We start from the raw sequence: 17,655 nt of genomic DNA, 5'->3' as shown, positions 1-17,655 counted from the left end.
GATCACATTAAATAGATGAACGAATTAAAAAATTAAAATTAAAATTAAATATAATTATCAAAAAATGTTAAATAAATGAGTGGGTTAGAGTCCATAAAAAGGTTTAATCAAGAGGCCAAAAATAAAAACTAATTGACGCTGCCCCTAATTTGTGATGATTCCGCAACTTGAAAGTGAAATTGCGAATATAAAAAGCGCTCATTTTTTTCTGTAACACTAATTTTCCGCGGACTACAAAAAGGAATGCAATGAAGTCGATATAATTGGTTAGACTTAAAAAGTAAAAACCTGTATTTAATTAAAAATAATTCGCGTTAAAGAAAGGACGGTAAAAACATCTGGTTTTGCCATGAGCTCATTCGCATCGGCATCGGATGTTAACGGTGCAGTGTTATTTCCTAATGAAACGCTCTAGATAGTGAACGTGATCCTAAATACAGTTGAACGTTTATTCATGGCTATTTCTCATTGCTAATACTATTTCTGTTCAGAAGGTTAAAATATGTATAACAAAATTAATGCTAAGAACTAATGCAAAACTCAATTAATCTCGAGTTGGTCACACCATTGGTCAAATGTTTGGGAAAAGTTTATTAGTTGCCATAGAAATAAATTGAAATAAATATCTAGATAAATATACTGATATTAGAGTTTATTATTTTTACAAATAATAAACCACAAAATCAACAAAAAAGTCCCCCGTTTTGAAAAATGGCCGGCACACATGTTTTATGTCCACAAAGCTTACTACAAAGATTTAGTCACTGCTCTTATATTAAATATAACTAATAGAGTTCAAAATTTCACAAACTATTAGTTAAGAATTCAGTGGATAATTCACTTTGTGGCGTTCATGTTTTAGTTACAACAGCTCAAAAGCGCATAAAGCATAGCAAAAAGGAAACATATTTCCCCTAAACATTAGAGCTTTATCTGTACTAGGAGACAGCAAGAATATTATATGCGCCAAACAGCAGAAGTTTCCTGTAAAAATATACAATATACTTTTACACAAAAACCAGCTATTAGAAAAAATCACGACCGGAAATCTACAACAAAGCAGGTAAAAGTTTGTTGTAATATTATCGAAACAAAATAGATGTTTAACTGTCTCTTAAACTACCTCTACTTTAAATTAAACACGAGAAAAATCCGTTTCAACTACAACTATAAAGCAGACAGTGAATCTATTGGCCTGAAAATTTGTATAGCAATAAAAAACCTAGTTTTTTTTTTGCTCTGACCTAAAACCAGGCGGTGAAATGCATAACGCATACCTGATCGCGGAGACTTGCCTTGGAGTGACAAGTTGGATCGGGTTAAGTAGGACTGCCCCTGGACTTACCAATACACTAACCCAAAACCGCACACTTGAGTTAACGCGCGACTAGGTGCTGTCGTATAGGGGCAAAAGTTATGACAAGGTTATGGGTTAGCGGTGATGCGATGCTAAGCTCCCAGCATGTTAACCAGCTCGCGAACAAGCGCGTTTTCAGAAGATCCCTTTGAATTTGATTATTTCTGACACACCAAGGGGGTTTAAGATTCTCCTCAGGAGCATATTATGGAAAACTTAAAGCCGTTTGACCTGGTTGGGTGCAACAAATGTAAAGTAGATATTAGACCCGTAGAGGAGAACGGATCGAATAAACATCTTATAAAATAAGCATTTAATAGAGATGGGAAGTCTTCTAGAAGGGCAGATCAAAGAAGATAGCAAGATTGCTAACTCTGAACCTTTCTGGATTTGGGGATGCCAACCAAAGCGTCGGTCGAAGTAAAAACCTAGGTACGCGACGATATCCAGCCATGGAATTGTTGAACGTTTTTTTATGGAAAATGATGGTCTGGGTTTTCAGAGGGTTGATTTGCAACCTCAAGAATTTAAACCACTTGACCGCATGATCGAGTTGCTTCTGTAAACGTTTTTGATTGGTAACCTCGAGCCTAGACGCCGTGAATAAAGCAGTGTCGTAAGCGTAAAACGCGACGTCAGTGTGCTCTTTTCTCGGCAGATCTGAAATAAAGAGATTAAATAAGGCTGGGGCCAGCAGGGAACCTTGAGGTACGCCAGCGTCGATTTGTTTTCGACTAGAAAGTGTTTTCCTGATCTTGACTTGCAAAAAAGCCCGGGTACTAACCTAGACTAACTAGCACTAAGCTAAAACAAATATAAACTAGACAGAAGCAAATAAAAATGTTATTTCATCATTTTATGTGCCAATCAAGTATGGTGGTAGAAGCCTGATGATTTGAAATAACAAGCCCAGCTATTTGATTAAAATGGAAAACCGAATAAATTAGGCTGATTCTCTGAAAATATTCTTGGAAAATGCGATTCCTTCTAGAGTGAACCTAATTGGCCGAACTTTTGTTTTCCAACAATGACCCTAAACATTCGTCAAAATTATGTCGGAAGTTCCTAAGAATTTTTTTTTAATGATCTTGATAGAGCTCAGCACAATTGTAACATATTTATAAAGTGAATAGAAGACACTGGACTTCGAATACTTAAATAAGTTAATAAAAATAACGAATAAAATTTTTGAAGAACTAATTCAAAATAAGAGTTTTTTGCACTAAATATATTTAACTAACTTTAATTAAACGTTAGTTTAAGGTTTGAGTAGAATATCAGAACTCATCTTAGTTATTGTCTATTTTACCTTACCTTTCCCAAACTTTTCAACAGTAGACTATAAATGGCATCGCTGTTGACAATCCCCAATATTTCTGTACAGCATAAACTTTTAAACTATACTTAAACATTGCTATATATTATTTCTACCGAGACAATTTATTTTAAAACAATGGATAAAAAAATTGTATTTTGATTTTTAATCTTTCAATTTTCTAAGCAATAAATTCAATTTCGATCATCAACATATACTTTTTGTTCGTTATTCCAAAAATATAAATAACGACCCCTGTACCACAAAAATGTCGTTAAAAACTTATTATATACATATATATAAAACTTATTACGTTTTATATTTGGTACTTTTGTTATTTAGCATTTACAATAATGTTAATGACTTTAATGTTGTTATATAAATAACTCAAATTCCGACACAGTTTGCGGGTCATATTAAAAAATATTCCTGATCCTTAATGGAAATTCTTGCCTAAAATAATTTTGCGATTTCATAAATAATATTATTTCCTAAATTGTGTTTCATGAACTAAAAATAGATTTTATTAAGAAGGCAAAAAAATATATAAGGAGAATATTAACGAAAGCTCTCCAAAATTATTAAATAAGTTCCAAGAAAAACCACCATTGATATTATTTTTAGTTGCATTAATGTCATGGGCAATAGTAGATAATAGAAACATTTATCAAATGTTAATTTGATTGATTGGTTTGGATTTGGTAGATTCCGTACACATGAGAGCCAATTTTAATGACTAAAATTTGCGCGACACAGCACTGGAAGAATGAAGTTTTGGTAAAACAGCTAGTTTGGTCTTGATGGTAATAATATTGGTGGTGGTTCTTGCAGAACCTCACTCTTATCAATGTTATTTTTTCTGTTGTACCGATGACAAAATATGTAATGGGTGGTCACCACCTTGGCTGGTTTAAAGATAAGATAGTTAAGTGATACAGACGTGTACTAGTGAAAACCTACTTGAAGTAAATAAGAAAACCTTCACACCTTATTCAAAGACATTGATACCAATTGATAAAATATTAAGACGTGCCCATGACATGCATATTTGAATGCGCTTTTTATATAAAATTCCAAGGTCATAGCAATTGTGGACAAATCTAATAATTAAAAATTAACAATTACGCATTTTTTTTAATAAAGCGTAATAAATAAATTTAAAAAAAACAACGAAAATTTATTCAAAATCATAATTATATACATATATATATATATATATATATATATATATATATATATATATATATATATATATATACTATTTTACAATTTGTTATACGTAATACAAAATTTACACATGCAGTGTAGAGAAAACCTTAAAAAACACTATAATTGATATTAAAAACTAAAAATCCGAACCAAAATCTAAACTAAATTAATTACTTCAACAGATACGTTTCTGATAGATTAATTCAATTAATTTAAACTATTCATTGGATAATATTGTTAGGGTCAACCTAAATTGAATAACTGATTTAATATTGCGGTAAACCGTTTTCAGTTTGATATTAAGTTGCGTGATAACACAAAAGATAGGTCTCGTGCGGCTGAAAAGGCCGCATTCAGTTCTGAATGATATGTGACCCAGTTTATTTCAAAATGAGTGTTATTATATTTGCTGCGATATCAATCATAAACAGATTAACGAATGTAATGGATGCAAATTGCTATTTTCGATGAAAATTACATTTAAGAAAACCAATGTTTGTATATATCCCCGTTTAACATTTATGATCAAAGGAACTATATTGACATGCTTGCGTGCATTATTATGTGACATATTTTCGTTAATTATTAAAGGAAAAGTTTTATAATATTCATCATGTATTTCAAAGAGTGTGACAAAACAAACCTACACGTTAAATTAAAGACCATTCTCCTTGAAGTAGCATTTGAAAATACACAACAATGATTAAAAATTATTGGCGCATTAAAGTCAACAACATGTTTATCAGTAAATACTAAAAGTTGGCTTCCCAGATGGGCAGATATATTAAATATATATATATATATATATATATATATATATATATATATATATATATATATATATATATTAAAGTCTCCTTTTACCAACTATGGCTTTATCTGGACTGGGCCTAAAGTTTAACGTGGGCTCCGAACCACGGTCCTCAGTATTAAGCCTACCGACTGGCGAGTGACCAACTTTATAAATTAAACATTCACAATTTTTAAACAATCACAAACATACATTTACGACCATGCCCCAGCAAGATTCGAACCCGCGGCTATCGCAACAGTAGGAGGACCGTCCCATCTCCTTTACCACTGCGCCACCAAGCCGGCAATATTAAATATATTGACTAATGATTAACTCGAAAAAAGTACATGTTTATAAAAGGTATATTTGGATTCGAACTAAGTCAAATGCTATATCTGCTAGCAAGTCAGATATAGTCATAGTTTGCAGGTAATAAAACTGTTACATGCTAACTCAAATGCTCTCTAACGAAATAATTTAACGCTATGTACCCACAGAGCCATCTCAATTATAATTAAAAGTCTTAGGGCTAAATACTTCAAAAAAATGGTAGTGATTAGCAATATATTTTCCAATTAGATGTGCGCGATGACATTGAATATCGTAGACACATTGTTACATAATACAATAGTCTGTTACATAATAACAATACTTTTTATCAAAGGGTTGGTTCATTGGAATTATATTAATTTTAATTTATTATAATTTTCATAAATTTATTAGGTTTTCGCCAACAAAATGATATTATTATTTCTATACCCTTCAAATTGCCAGAAATATAAGGTCATATTACAAGACATGACGTCTAGACAACACAACTGACTAATTAATGTCCTTATTATTATATCAAAACGTATTCTTAAAATACTTTATAAAAATATAATTTAACATCAAATTGTCTTAAAAATTAAATAAAGGTTGAAAAACTGTAATTAATACTGCTGGAATTTTGAAAAGGTCCTATATTCGGTCCTATACATTAAGGTTTAAATTAAATCTTACTTTTGTTCTATTTTTGGCAACTTTGTAACTATGCCCTCATAGATACCCTGGTTCTGCGTATTTCTTTTCAAGATTACATTAGAAATGAAATCCACCCAAAATGTGATAATAGCTTTCAACATGTTGCATCTCAGTAAAAAACTAGGATAATTAATTGTAATCTAACAAATAAAGTTACGTAATATTTCGTTTTGATAAAAAAAGAAGTTTCGCAGGAGGTTACGACATTGAACGAAATCCTTTGGAGTTAATTTAGCAGCAAAAGTCACGTGAGATAGCCGCGCAGCCATTTTGTCACTCATTTCAGCAATGTCATTGCGCGTATTTAGTCTGCATTATGAATCAGTAAATGTGATCTTTAAACTGATGAGTTTCATTCTATATGTTTTTAAATACCTAGTGTAAATACTGTTATGATCATTTCTGTTGCTATGGAAAAAAAGCATGTCCCGTGTCAATTTTCCTCTGTCTCGTAACATGCAGGGAAATACTCTATGTCCAGGGGAGATATAAAAATGAGACATCACAAACCTTTTGCAATTATGACATAAACAGTTATTTCGTAATTTAGCCAATACACATGTATACTCTTTTACCTTATCTCACATATTTAATGTAGTGTAATGGGTAATATTTAAAGTACAATTTGTCTTTTTAAAATATCTCAATATATCCTCGAGAAATACATACAATAAAGAATTAAAGAATATGAAAAAGATCAATAGATGAAAGAAAAAATAATTGTTAAGACCTTGAACCAAATGAACCTCCGAGAACAGCGAAAGTTAGAAAATTGCGGAGAGAAAAGACGAAGAATATGTAGGTTTAGCTATTTAGCTATCGAAAGTGGTAATCTATAGGCCAATATATTGTCGACTCAAAAACTAAAAAAATTGGACATTAAATTTCAATCCTTCTTCAAAAGCATACATCAAAGAAACTGGAGAAGAGAAAGAACCCATGTATTTACGTTTAATTGATAATTTATCGCGCTCACCTGCAGCAGCGATTTTGGGCCCTTTTACAGCCAATACTTGAGAGTTTGTCGGTTCCGTTAGTAATTTATATTTCTTAAGCGATGGCTCGGTTACCTAATACCGTAATAAAATTATGTTTAAAGTATTGACAACAATATCACAAGAGTTTGACTCTAATCTGATTAGTTTCATGTGAAATTAATAACGAGGTCGGAGACGAAAAGGAAGTACCAGATGGGGTGGATGGAACTTGTAAAACAGTACCGATATTTCGTCTTTTGAAGACATATCCCAGACACTTATAAAATTAATTAATTAATTCACCAAGTTAGCAAGTTTAAGTTTGTCAAGTTCAAACTATTTCTGGGACCTTGATAACTGCAGTGATTTTAATTTTTTAAGTTTAGCAGTATTATTACGCTCAGTACTATACAGTATTATTAGTTACTAACGGTTGGTTGAGAATTACAAATCCCATAATTGATAATTTTACAATGAATAAATGAATAAATATAATTTACTATATATAAATAATCAAAAATAGTCCGTTTTCCTTCAAGACCAACCGTAAGATCCTTCCTCTGTTCATACAGTACCCTACACAGTACATCTAGCCTTTTCCTGTGTTGAATATCTCCACACATCTCTTATAAAGCAAATAAAATTAATGTATTGACTGGCAGATACGCACAAATGAGATATATCAATAACAATGTTACATAATTGGACAAAAGTTCTAACATTTCATTTGTAGACTTAGAGTGACCCACGTATTTATTCACATTGAAACCTTTAACTAGATTAATAATATTCTCAAAATTACATATACATTCTTAATGAGTTTATTGTTCAACATCTCTTTACAACAGTTATATCAATAAATGTATCTCTTCAATTAATATTTTAGTCTAAATACATTTCCTAATCAGATTTATTAAAAACCAAATTTAATCAAAAATATATTATTACCAAAACAATCGAACGGTCAAGAAAATACGAATACAATATAGTGCTGACGGCGTTGTATTTTTATCTTGATGAAAACCATTTCGGACTGCATATAAATATATCGAAAGAGGTTTATTGAAAGATCCATTTTCTTTCCGTTCGAATTAAATTAAAATCCCCGTATGAAATAGGACGATTGCATTGTGTATTCTTGCCATTATCCTTTTCCATGAATAAATTTGTCGATGCTGATTAAGACAAGAACGTTTCGTTTCGTACGTATTTATTTTTTATCGTCGGCATTGTTGGACGAGCTCTAATTCCCTTAAAATTGAAGATGTTTTAAGAGAAATACGCTTACGATCTAATCCAGATTATGTCCTAGAATACACTATCTGGGTCTTCTAATATACCAAATTTATAAAATTAAAACTCTCTACGAGCTTTGTGGATAATGTCAGCTTCTTAACTAGTCTTGAAAGATATGTCTGGCATTAGACATAAACATTTATATTAATATGGTATTAAGGATATAAACAAACTAACTAATTAGATACATGACATTTTAGTTTACTAAATGAAAAACACTCAAAAAATACTCAAAAAAGAAATGATCGACCTGACGTATCATAAATAAATTTCTGTGTAAGAAAATGTTTTAATCCATATGAAGTAATCACTAATAAAAAACAACCTTCAAAGCGAAAACATAAAGATAAACATTTGTTTGAGACAGAAAGCCGCTGACCTCTTTGTCATCTCAAGGATAGTTTGGACATGAAATACATTACCAATTGAAGTCGGCGATAAAGCATGAGTATACGACTTTGATATGTAAATAAAGAATATTATCTGCGCGTTATGCCGTATTTGAGGAAACTAGTAATCCTACAGAGTAGAAATTAACAGTTGCTGTGCACTTGTTAGTTTAACACTTTTGAACGTTCTTAGCTAAATGAAAATTCTATAACGAGCAATAGGTTATAACGAAAAGTGATCACAATTCAAATGTGATCACTATCACAATATAAAAAATCAAGCCTTGTATTAAGAACTATTATGTATCATGCAATATTTTATATTATATAAGTTTGGAGACATGAACGGATTATAAAAACAAAAACTATTATTTGTACTAAAAACTGCTTTATTTTTTTGGAAAGAATGACTTGATACTCAGGGGTCTATTAGAACCCATCTAAAACGTAATAATAATTTCTCCCCTCAGATTATAATTGTTACAACATTTTTGATTATTGCCTGTATCTTCATTCGTCAATTTGTCTTTGTTGATCTTCTAAATGACACTGTTTCTACTCAAATTTCCATGGTATTCCAGTATAGAATAGATTCTCAAGTTTTGAGTACTCCAAATTCCAATGCTCTATGGATGAGAAACTCAATTATTGCAATCTGCCTTTGGTGGCGGTACATTCTGAACTGCTTCAAAATACCCATTCAAGTAGACTAAGTCAGTACACAGCAACTTCAGTCCATCTTTGATGGGCTTACATCCTGAACTTAACTGCTTGTACCAGATTAGAGATGTTATTCAAAGCTTGAGTGTTTCTTGCTTGTAATAGTTTGTGGCTAGTCGTCTTTGAGTACGACCTTTTGTGACGTTAGATCTCCAGCTTACCTTTGCCTAAACTACACCATAGAATGATTCAAGAAAACGCAGAATGATTACCAATAGAACGTAAACCTGTCTTCTTTCCTTAATAGTTAATTTGATTCCGGTTGAATCGAACGCAATCAAAATCTTACCAAATGGACCCGTTATGAAGTGTAAAATAGTTTTAAAAAACTATTTTATGAAAAGAAGAGAAATCTTGAGCGGCGATACTAAACGACACTTAAATTTTTTTATCTATTAGAAAACACACCAAAGCTATCTCACTCATTACACCATTCAGTCAGTCTTAAAATACATGGAAGCGATCTAGCACGACCCTGGCTCCGTCATAAAAGCTCTACATATATACTAGTATAAAGAACAACAAACCTACATTAACAGTTTTTTCTAATATTAATCACTTCAAACGAGACAAATTGTACTTAAATGACAAAATGTTCTGACGAATTATACCCGAAATTGTTAAACTTTCCGTTCGAAAATGCAATTTTTTCGAATGGGGATGGTATGGAGCTGTATTACCGTAACCTAAACTATCGGATATACGAAATAAAATATATCCCAAATCATTACTGAATCTCACATAAACGTTTCAAATAATATGAGATAATTCAGGTAAAAGTCCAAAAAAATATTACCATTTACTAGTAACATCTGGTATTAGTGACATCTCTTGTTTTGGAGTTTCGCTACACAGTTTGACTTCCCATAGTATAATAGAAGATTTTGAGAGAATAGTTATAGTGGAAAGTAGGTGACATTATCGAATAGTCGATATCGAAATAATATTACGACAAAAAATATTACGACATTCATATATCCCTAGAGATATTCACGTCTTTAATTTAATAACTATAACATCCCCGGTATCTCTTTATCTATCTAAAAGAACTAATAATCTATAAAAAATATTAATTATTAATAGAACAAAATAAAATATACTACATTATATAAAAAACAACAATTTCAAATCAAATTCTTACTTAATATTCCTTTAGATCTTTTAAATGAAAAAAAAAACAAATATTACATGAAATAGTGTGGTGATATTAAAGGAACTTTATTATAAACACTGAATTGTATTGTATACATAATGTCCATTCTACGCGTTGTAATGAAAACCCCGTTATATTTTTCTTGAAAGAAAAATGTATCATTCACTATAAATATGATTCTATTCTTACCCAAATTTATTTCGATTACCCATCACGCCTCTAATAACAAAATTGAATTTTTTTAACGCGTTTCATCGCAAAAACAAACAGACCACCGCTCGGCGTTGGCATCAAACTATTTTCCCCCGGATGCCCGTTTCCAACAAAGACATAAAGTATTTTAAAAATAAATTGCCGTAAAACTAAAATTGCTTCGGATCCATTTTATTTAAAAGTCGATTCCGATTACTTTGCTCCGTTTCCCTTGAATTTCAACTTTATACGAACTCCGTAGTAAAAACAGTTGTTCTCTCTCTCGTCGTTTCGGTTTTTACGATTTCTTTCAGTTCAAGTTGGGAGTTGTTCGCTTATTAATAAATTTTTTCAAGAGCTAAATATAATTCTTCCTGCATTTGTCTTACTTCTTCGAGCATATATAAAACCAAGAAATTCGCCCATTTCTGTCCCCCTCTCGCTTTCTCGTTATCTTTTATTTTTACCGGGACTTTTGGAAAAAATGGACCCTTCTTATCATCAAAATCTTAAAACCAACGGTAACCCAAAAGTTTAAGGGTATGCAGATATTTTCTAAATTCTAAAAAGTCTTTTAAACAGACTCCGAAGTAAAAACAGAGACTATCCTTCAACAATTTCAGGTTTTACGATATCCCTTTATCAGATTTTGAAATCGTAATAATTTTACATACATTTATACCTACATTTAATCAAAACTTTACTTATTCTTATGTGTCTTCTTGTTTTTGTATTCTATTTGTTTTGTATTGTTGTTTGTGTTGGTCGGAATGCTATCGATGATAACAATTAATTTAATTTATATAGTAAGGTCGTTGTTATACTCATAACAATTCTAGAAGCGAATATCAGGTCTGACAAACGTTCCTTAATGCATTAAATTAAATTGTAATGTGTAATTTTGCACTTAAACCTGGACAAATTAGCAATGGATCTCTGTTCGTACATGGAACTGGCTTTGACACTGATGATACGACAGGATATGTATATTGTGCTTTTTTGCATTTATACCAACAACATTCATCGAGAAAAAGTTGCATCATAGTATCATCAACATGACTTTTCTGTTCTTTCCATAATGTTGGCATAGAAAATGAAACGTACACATTTTCACCAAGTGACCACTTGTACAACTCTGTCCTACATGCGCTACAAAACAATGTGAGTATTCATGGCTTATCAGTACTTATTACAGTAAATCCAAAATACTGCAAATTGCCAAGCATATAACATCCACAAATGTAACAAAAACACTTTGAATAGACTTTGCAAAGCTATCTCAGCATTTTCACACATTCCGAAACAATCACAGCACCAAAACAAGTTCCAAATGACTGAGAGCAGTTAAAGACCCCAGTACTGTCAACATGCGCGAACTGGAAAACTAGAACCAACCTTGACATACAGATAACAGATCTGATCATCAGCGCATCAAAAAACGTTAAGAATCATTCTCATCTGCTCAGGTCCATAAATGTGTCCCGAATGTGTAAAATTGTGTAATGTATACAGTTAAGGTATTTAATATATGTCTCTTAATAATGGAACGGACTATGTATTTGTTTGAAAAACTCCTTTTAATAGAAAACCTTATTATACTGCCTTATCACTTATACGATCTGCCTCATTTTAAATATCAACAGATTAAAATCAATTTCAGGAGTCTGTCATCCACAGAACTATGTCAAACACGGCACTGATTCTGCATATCGTGAAATTTATACAGTTTTTCAAGTCTTTACGCTTCTTATCATTTCTATACAGAATTGATTGCAATCGATTAGAATTACCGAATTAGATCTGCTATTATCGGTTGATCTTAATGATCAACCATGACTCATCACGCACATTAATTTACTATACAAGCATAGATCATGCGCGTTATTCTCCAAACCATATTTAGAGACTTATTTATTCCTCAAAACCTCATAACGAACTCCAAACATTAAAAAAGAACAATATTACAAACTATTAAAATAAAAAGCTACGGATAATAAACGACCCCACAGAAAAAAAACCAGTATTGTTTAGATAAAAGTCATTGAGTTTTAAAAATAGAGATAACAAGATGTAATCTGCGTAATATTTTGCTTCTCTAATTCCAATAGGAAAAAAGGGAACTCTAAGTGAATTTCATTGTCAGAATTTATCGGTTTTGCTGGTTTCCGTTCCAAATATTCCGAAGTTGAAGATGTACTTCCTGGCCAGCCAATCTGTAGATGAGTTTCTCTAAAATATAGAGATAGAGTTCAAAACCGTTTTAAACAGAATTAATACTACGAAATTTAATGGACAAAGCTTCCATTTATAAAACATTGTTGAAACAATACAAAATCGAATAATTTTTGAAACGCAAGATTAGGAGCCATGAAAATGTATCAGGAACAATAGCAATATACGAAAAAAGATCCTGGTCAAAGCCAAGCCTTCATAAAGAATTGCAAAGCATTGATGCAAGATATTAAGCAATATTATGCTAAGTATTTGGCGGGATTGGAAAGAAATTATTCATCATAAGCTGCTTGAATTTGACCAATCTATTTCGACTCTAGTGGCAACAACAAATGTGATTGAACCAGGTCATTGACAAAACGACCAGAATTGATCTATACGAAAGGCGTTCTCTCTACAAGACCAGACCACACATATTCACTGACTCGAAAAAAGAAATGAGAAAGACTGCCAGCCAAATTTAGAGGTTTTGTCTAATGTCATTACTTGACAACCGTCTCCGGAACTGAATAAACCATATAAAAGAAATGGTTTATTCTTTGTCTTCTTCCTTTTCTAATGGCGATACATTATTTTCGAGTCCATCAAGTCAAATGAACAAAAAAATTTAGGATACTTAGATTTTGTGTTACACTAATAGTTTTATAGTAATAATAATAAAATTGTTGTGTTATTCTTGGGGGTTTAACATAGATTGGTTTTAGAATATGGAAGAATAAGGGTAAGTGCATAATTTTAAATTTTTTAAAGTTATAAAAAACAAATTTATAACACATCATTTTCAACGACATGGAATAGGTATCAACATAGGCCAACATTTAATGATAACAAGAACAGAGAAGATAATAATTCTTGTTGTGTTGGAAGTAGTCAAGTCATTAATGAGGTTTGTCCATCAAAAATAGTAGCAAAAATTGTAGTAACCGGTAATAATTAGATATTTACTTTAAACATACTATATTTTAGTAATGATTTAAATTGTACTTTATAGCTAGAATATAGCTAGAATTTGTTGAGAGTGAAAGTCGAAGATCGTGAAATACAGAGAATCACAGAAGAAGAAATCAGACCGTATTTTGCTAAGATGTAAGAACAGTGTACAGTGATACTATGAAATAATTAAATCTGCTAACAACAGTAGTAGTACGGATCAAATAAACAAATATAAAACTATCAACGACATCCTAATGATCTAATGACAAGGAAAATACAATGCATTATTATATAAGAGTATAGGTAAATAAATTATTGTTTTGTGAATATAATGATGTATTGACTGAGATTTGTTTCAGCTTAAAAGTACGATCATCCATTCGTTTTAGGGTAGTAATTGTATAATATGTTAATCGAAAGCTCGAGGTAGTCCATTCATTAACAGGGTTTGTGGATCAAAAATAGTAGCGATCATATTTAGAGATTTTTAGAAGAATTTCACTGCTTTCATATATATAGTGGTGGTTTTATCGTTAGGTTTTAACTATATTGGCTGTGTTTTATCTAAACGATTTTAGTTTTTTTTTTATGGTAATGTTTATTTATATGGTTCTTGGAGTTCTTGTTAATAGATCAAATATAAAAATTAATTTAAATATGTTTTTTTATATAAAAATAGAAAGGCATATAACAATTATTTTTATTAGTTCATTTCATAATAATAATTACTTAAATAAAATGTGTCATTTCAAAAAATGCTCAATGTTTATTTCCCTCCTTATAAATAGTTTCAACATAATTTCCTTCCTTCTATAAATCAATTATTTATCAAACATGTGTATATGTATTTATAAAAAACAATGATATATAATATGATGTTTTTATAAAGATAGAAGAGCTGGACATATATTAATTATATTTTTATTATTTCGTTTTATTCAATATAAATAAAATATTTTATTTCCAAAATTTTATGTATATTCGACATTAAGTCTAATAATAACCATAAAAAAATTTAAGTAAATAAAGCTGTATGTTCGTATGTGCGAAAATGTTTTGTGTTAAAATAAAATCTAGCTCAATATGCGCATGCGCCAAGTCCGATAGATGTGAAGTAACCTAACGTACATCGTTTTCAACCCGACATTTTAACCACTCAATTTTTGTATATTCAACAACTAACATGACATGATTTTAAAGATAATTCTGTATAATATTAATCACATCATATATATCAACCTAAATATCAAGCGACAAATATCAACTTTGTTTAAATGATAATATATGTATGAAACTTACCAATTTTTAGACTTTAGCCAACTTCCTCCTGAAACAAAAAAATCACACATAAATTTAAATATTAATTAAAAGACCTAATGATTATTCTATGACAGAGTGTTAATAGAAAATCATGACATTATACATTCTAACACAAGGTTATTTCATCACTTTGTACCATCGGTAATGAATTAACAACGACCGACAAAGCAACGTAAGTTGGACTTTATTCTCAGGGTATTATTTAAAACTATTATTTATGGTATAAAACAATTTAGTTTATATCTTTTACAAATCATGGTTACGGACATATATTTAAAATAAAATATTCACCTATATTATCAATGAACATTAAATTAAGTAAATAAAATTGATTTGAAATGTATTTCGTAAGAAATAAATATAGTCAATTTATTCGATCAAATTTAAATACAATTTCAAAATTTCATTGAAAGGTTCGAAAGTCGCTTGAACGTACCTTTCGGTAATAGTTTAATTAAGTGCGTATTGCATGCAAAAATAGAATAAAAAAAATAGAATATGTAAAAATAAAAATATTGTGAAAGAGAAATCCCAATCTACTACTGAGTGGATTAGCACACAAAAAAACATAAAAAACATAAAATATTTGCATTAATTTTATTTTTAATTTGTAACTCCAAATCCTTGATATAGCATTGAAAAATAAATTAAAATTTCAGATTTAAATTACTTAATCAATATCTAGATTTTACCACTAATGTTCCTTGCATCAAATGTTATGATTGATGAATGAATTAAAATTTTATGATCTTATTTACGAACTTAGTAAACGACGAGGATATTATTCTATTTCGATTTCGGACGAAGTTTTAGTTGATGTGAAACAAGATGAAAATCAATCAAGAATTAAAAGCAGACGTCGTTGAACTATTATAGGTGTTCGTCGTTAGGAAAAACCACAGACATGCTTTTTGTTTGTTCATCACCGACCTTGATAAAACCGCGTGTCAATAAATCTTGAGCGGTAATAAAATGAAGCTTATTACCTTGCATATAATAACATCGCTACAGTACAGAGCATATATTTGTATTGGACTACGATCAACTAATTAAAATCTAGACGGACTGAAATAACGAAAATCGACAAGCAATAATATATTTATAGTGTCATAAATTTTACTAAAAGAAAATACAAAGTTAACATAATATTTCAATATATTATAAAAATTCTATGTGTACCTATTATCTGTTTATAACTTTATAATTGTGTTTCGTGTTCACACTATGTAGATTTTCCAAGAGAACTAAAATTTGGTCAATATAACTGATACATTCAAATAATCAATGAATAATATTGGAATCTCTTTACAAGAGATAAATACTTCTTATAAATGAATTCAGAAAGCACCAAACATTTCAAGAGCCAAGAACCATTAATATTTACCCACAAAATTTCTAAGAATACAAAATAAAGTTTATATAAATCAATTATAATAAATAAATTCAAATATTTTTTTGTTAAAAATAATTAATTGGCACTCATAGCAATGTAAACAAAAACGTTTAAAAACGAAGGGAAATTATATTACCATCAGAAATATAAAAGACAATTTTAAAAAAAGTGATAAAACAAATGACCAATAACAAACTTATTTTTTCGCTTTCAGTCAATACGTTTATTTGATAGTATCTGATTGACAAGATTTTATCTATTCATTTCCTCGCTAGTGATACAGATTCTTAACCTACATGAAATAGATAAACGCGCATGTGTACGTATCGAACGCCAATTACATGGTGTAATTTAAATACATAAACAAAGTACAAATAGAGCAAAAGTTGGTATAAGTAGTTAATATATTGGTAAAATACTAATTACAGTATTGATTATATCCACAAATTTATTCAATTTCATGACAAGGTATATAGGGTATACATTATCAAATCCCAGGTAGTAATCTATTTAGAATACACACTTTCATAACTTAAATAAACATATTTTCCCATATTTTAATTTTCTATATATATATATATATATATATATATATATATATATATATATATATATATATATATATATATATATATATATATATATATATATATATTATATATATATATATATTATATATATATATATATATATGTATATATATATATATATATATTATATATATATATATATATATATATATATATATTATATATATATATATATAGATATAGATATCAAAAACTATCTTTTCCATTTTTGACTCACAGCGCAGTAAATTTAAAACGTATCTTTTACATAATGAGCGGGTTTGGTTGGCGCAGTGATCAAGGCGACAGGATGGTTTTCTTACTGTTACGATAGTCACGGGTTTGAGTTCTGCTGGAACATGGTCGTAAATTATGTCTGTGACGTGTGTTGTTTATAATTGTGAATCCTCAAAAGGCAAGAGTGTAAAATCTGACAACGAAAATGGTCCCAGTCACGCTAGTAACCAGGCTGGGTAAGATGTATTCTAGGATGATATTTAGGTTGATCACTCGCCAGGCAGTAGACATAATGCCGACGATCGGAATTTGGCACCCATGTTAAGTCGTAACCAGATAAACCCTAGTCGGTAAAAACATTAAAAAAATATGTTGATATATCAATATTTGTCATGCTTTCAACCTCCATATAGAGCCGAACAATAACGAATTGCTGTAATTAAACTAATCATGAGAAACTGCCATATTTTTTGATTATACTTTAACAAATAAATGATCCATATTAACATTTATAGGAAAATAAATGAATCTTATAAATCCATTAACA

The 17,655-nt window shown here is 30.1% G+C and overlaps 1 protein-coding gene across 2 annotated transcripts in view; it reads right to left on the bottom strand.

The window, feature by feature from the left end:
- Positions 1 to 17,655, bottom strand: part of Fur2 (furin-like protease 2) — a 1,295,077-nt gene that overhangs the window by 1,184,096 nt on the left and 93,326 nt on the right. Inside the window, exon 2 of one of the 2 annotated variants that reach the window (XM_076396174.1) lies at positions 14,885 to 14,916. The gene's annotated coding sequence lies outside the window, so the exon portion shown is untranslated. The remainder of the gene's footprint in view (positions 1 to 14,884; positions 14,917 to 17,655) is intronic. The other variant, XM_076396175.1, reaches the window with a different exon arrangement.

The sequence above is a fragment of the Rhynchophorus ferrugineus genome, unplaced genomic scaffold, assembly GCF_030347505.1.
Source record: "Rhynchophorus ferrugineus isolate W39M unplaced genomic scaffold, kcgeb_rfMv2 rfM2, whole genome shotgun sequence".
NCBI classification, from domain to species: domain Eukaryota; kingdom Metazoa; phylum Arthropoda; class Insecta; order Coleoptera; family Curculionidae; genus Rhynchophorus; species Rhynchophorus ferrugineus.
This window is presented reverse-complemented; position numbering and strand designations above follow the sequence as displayed.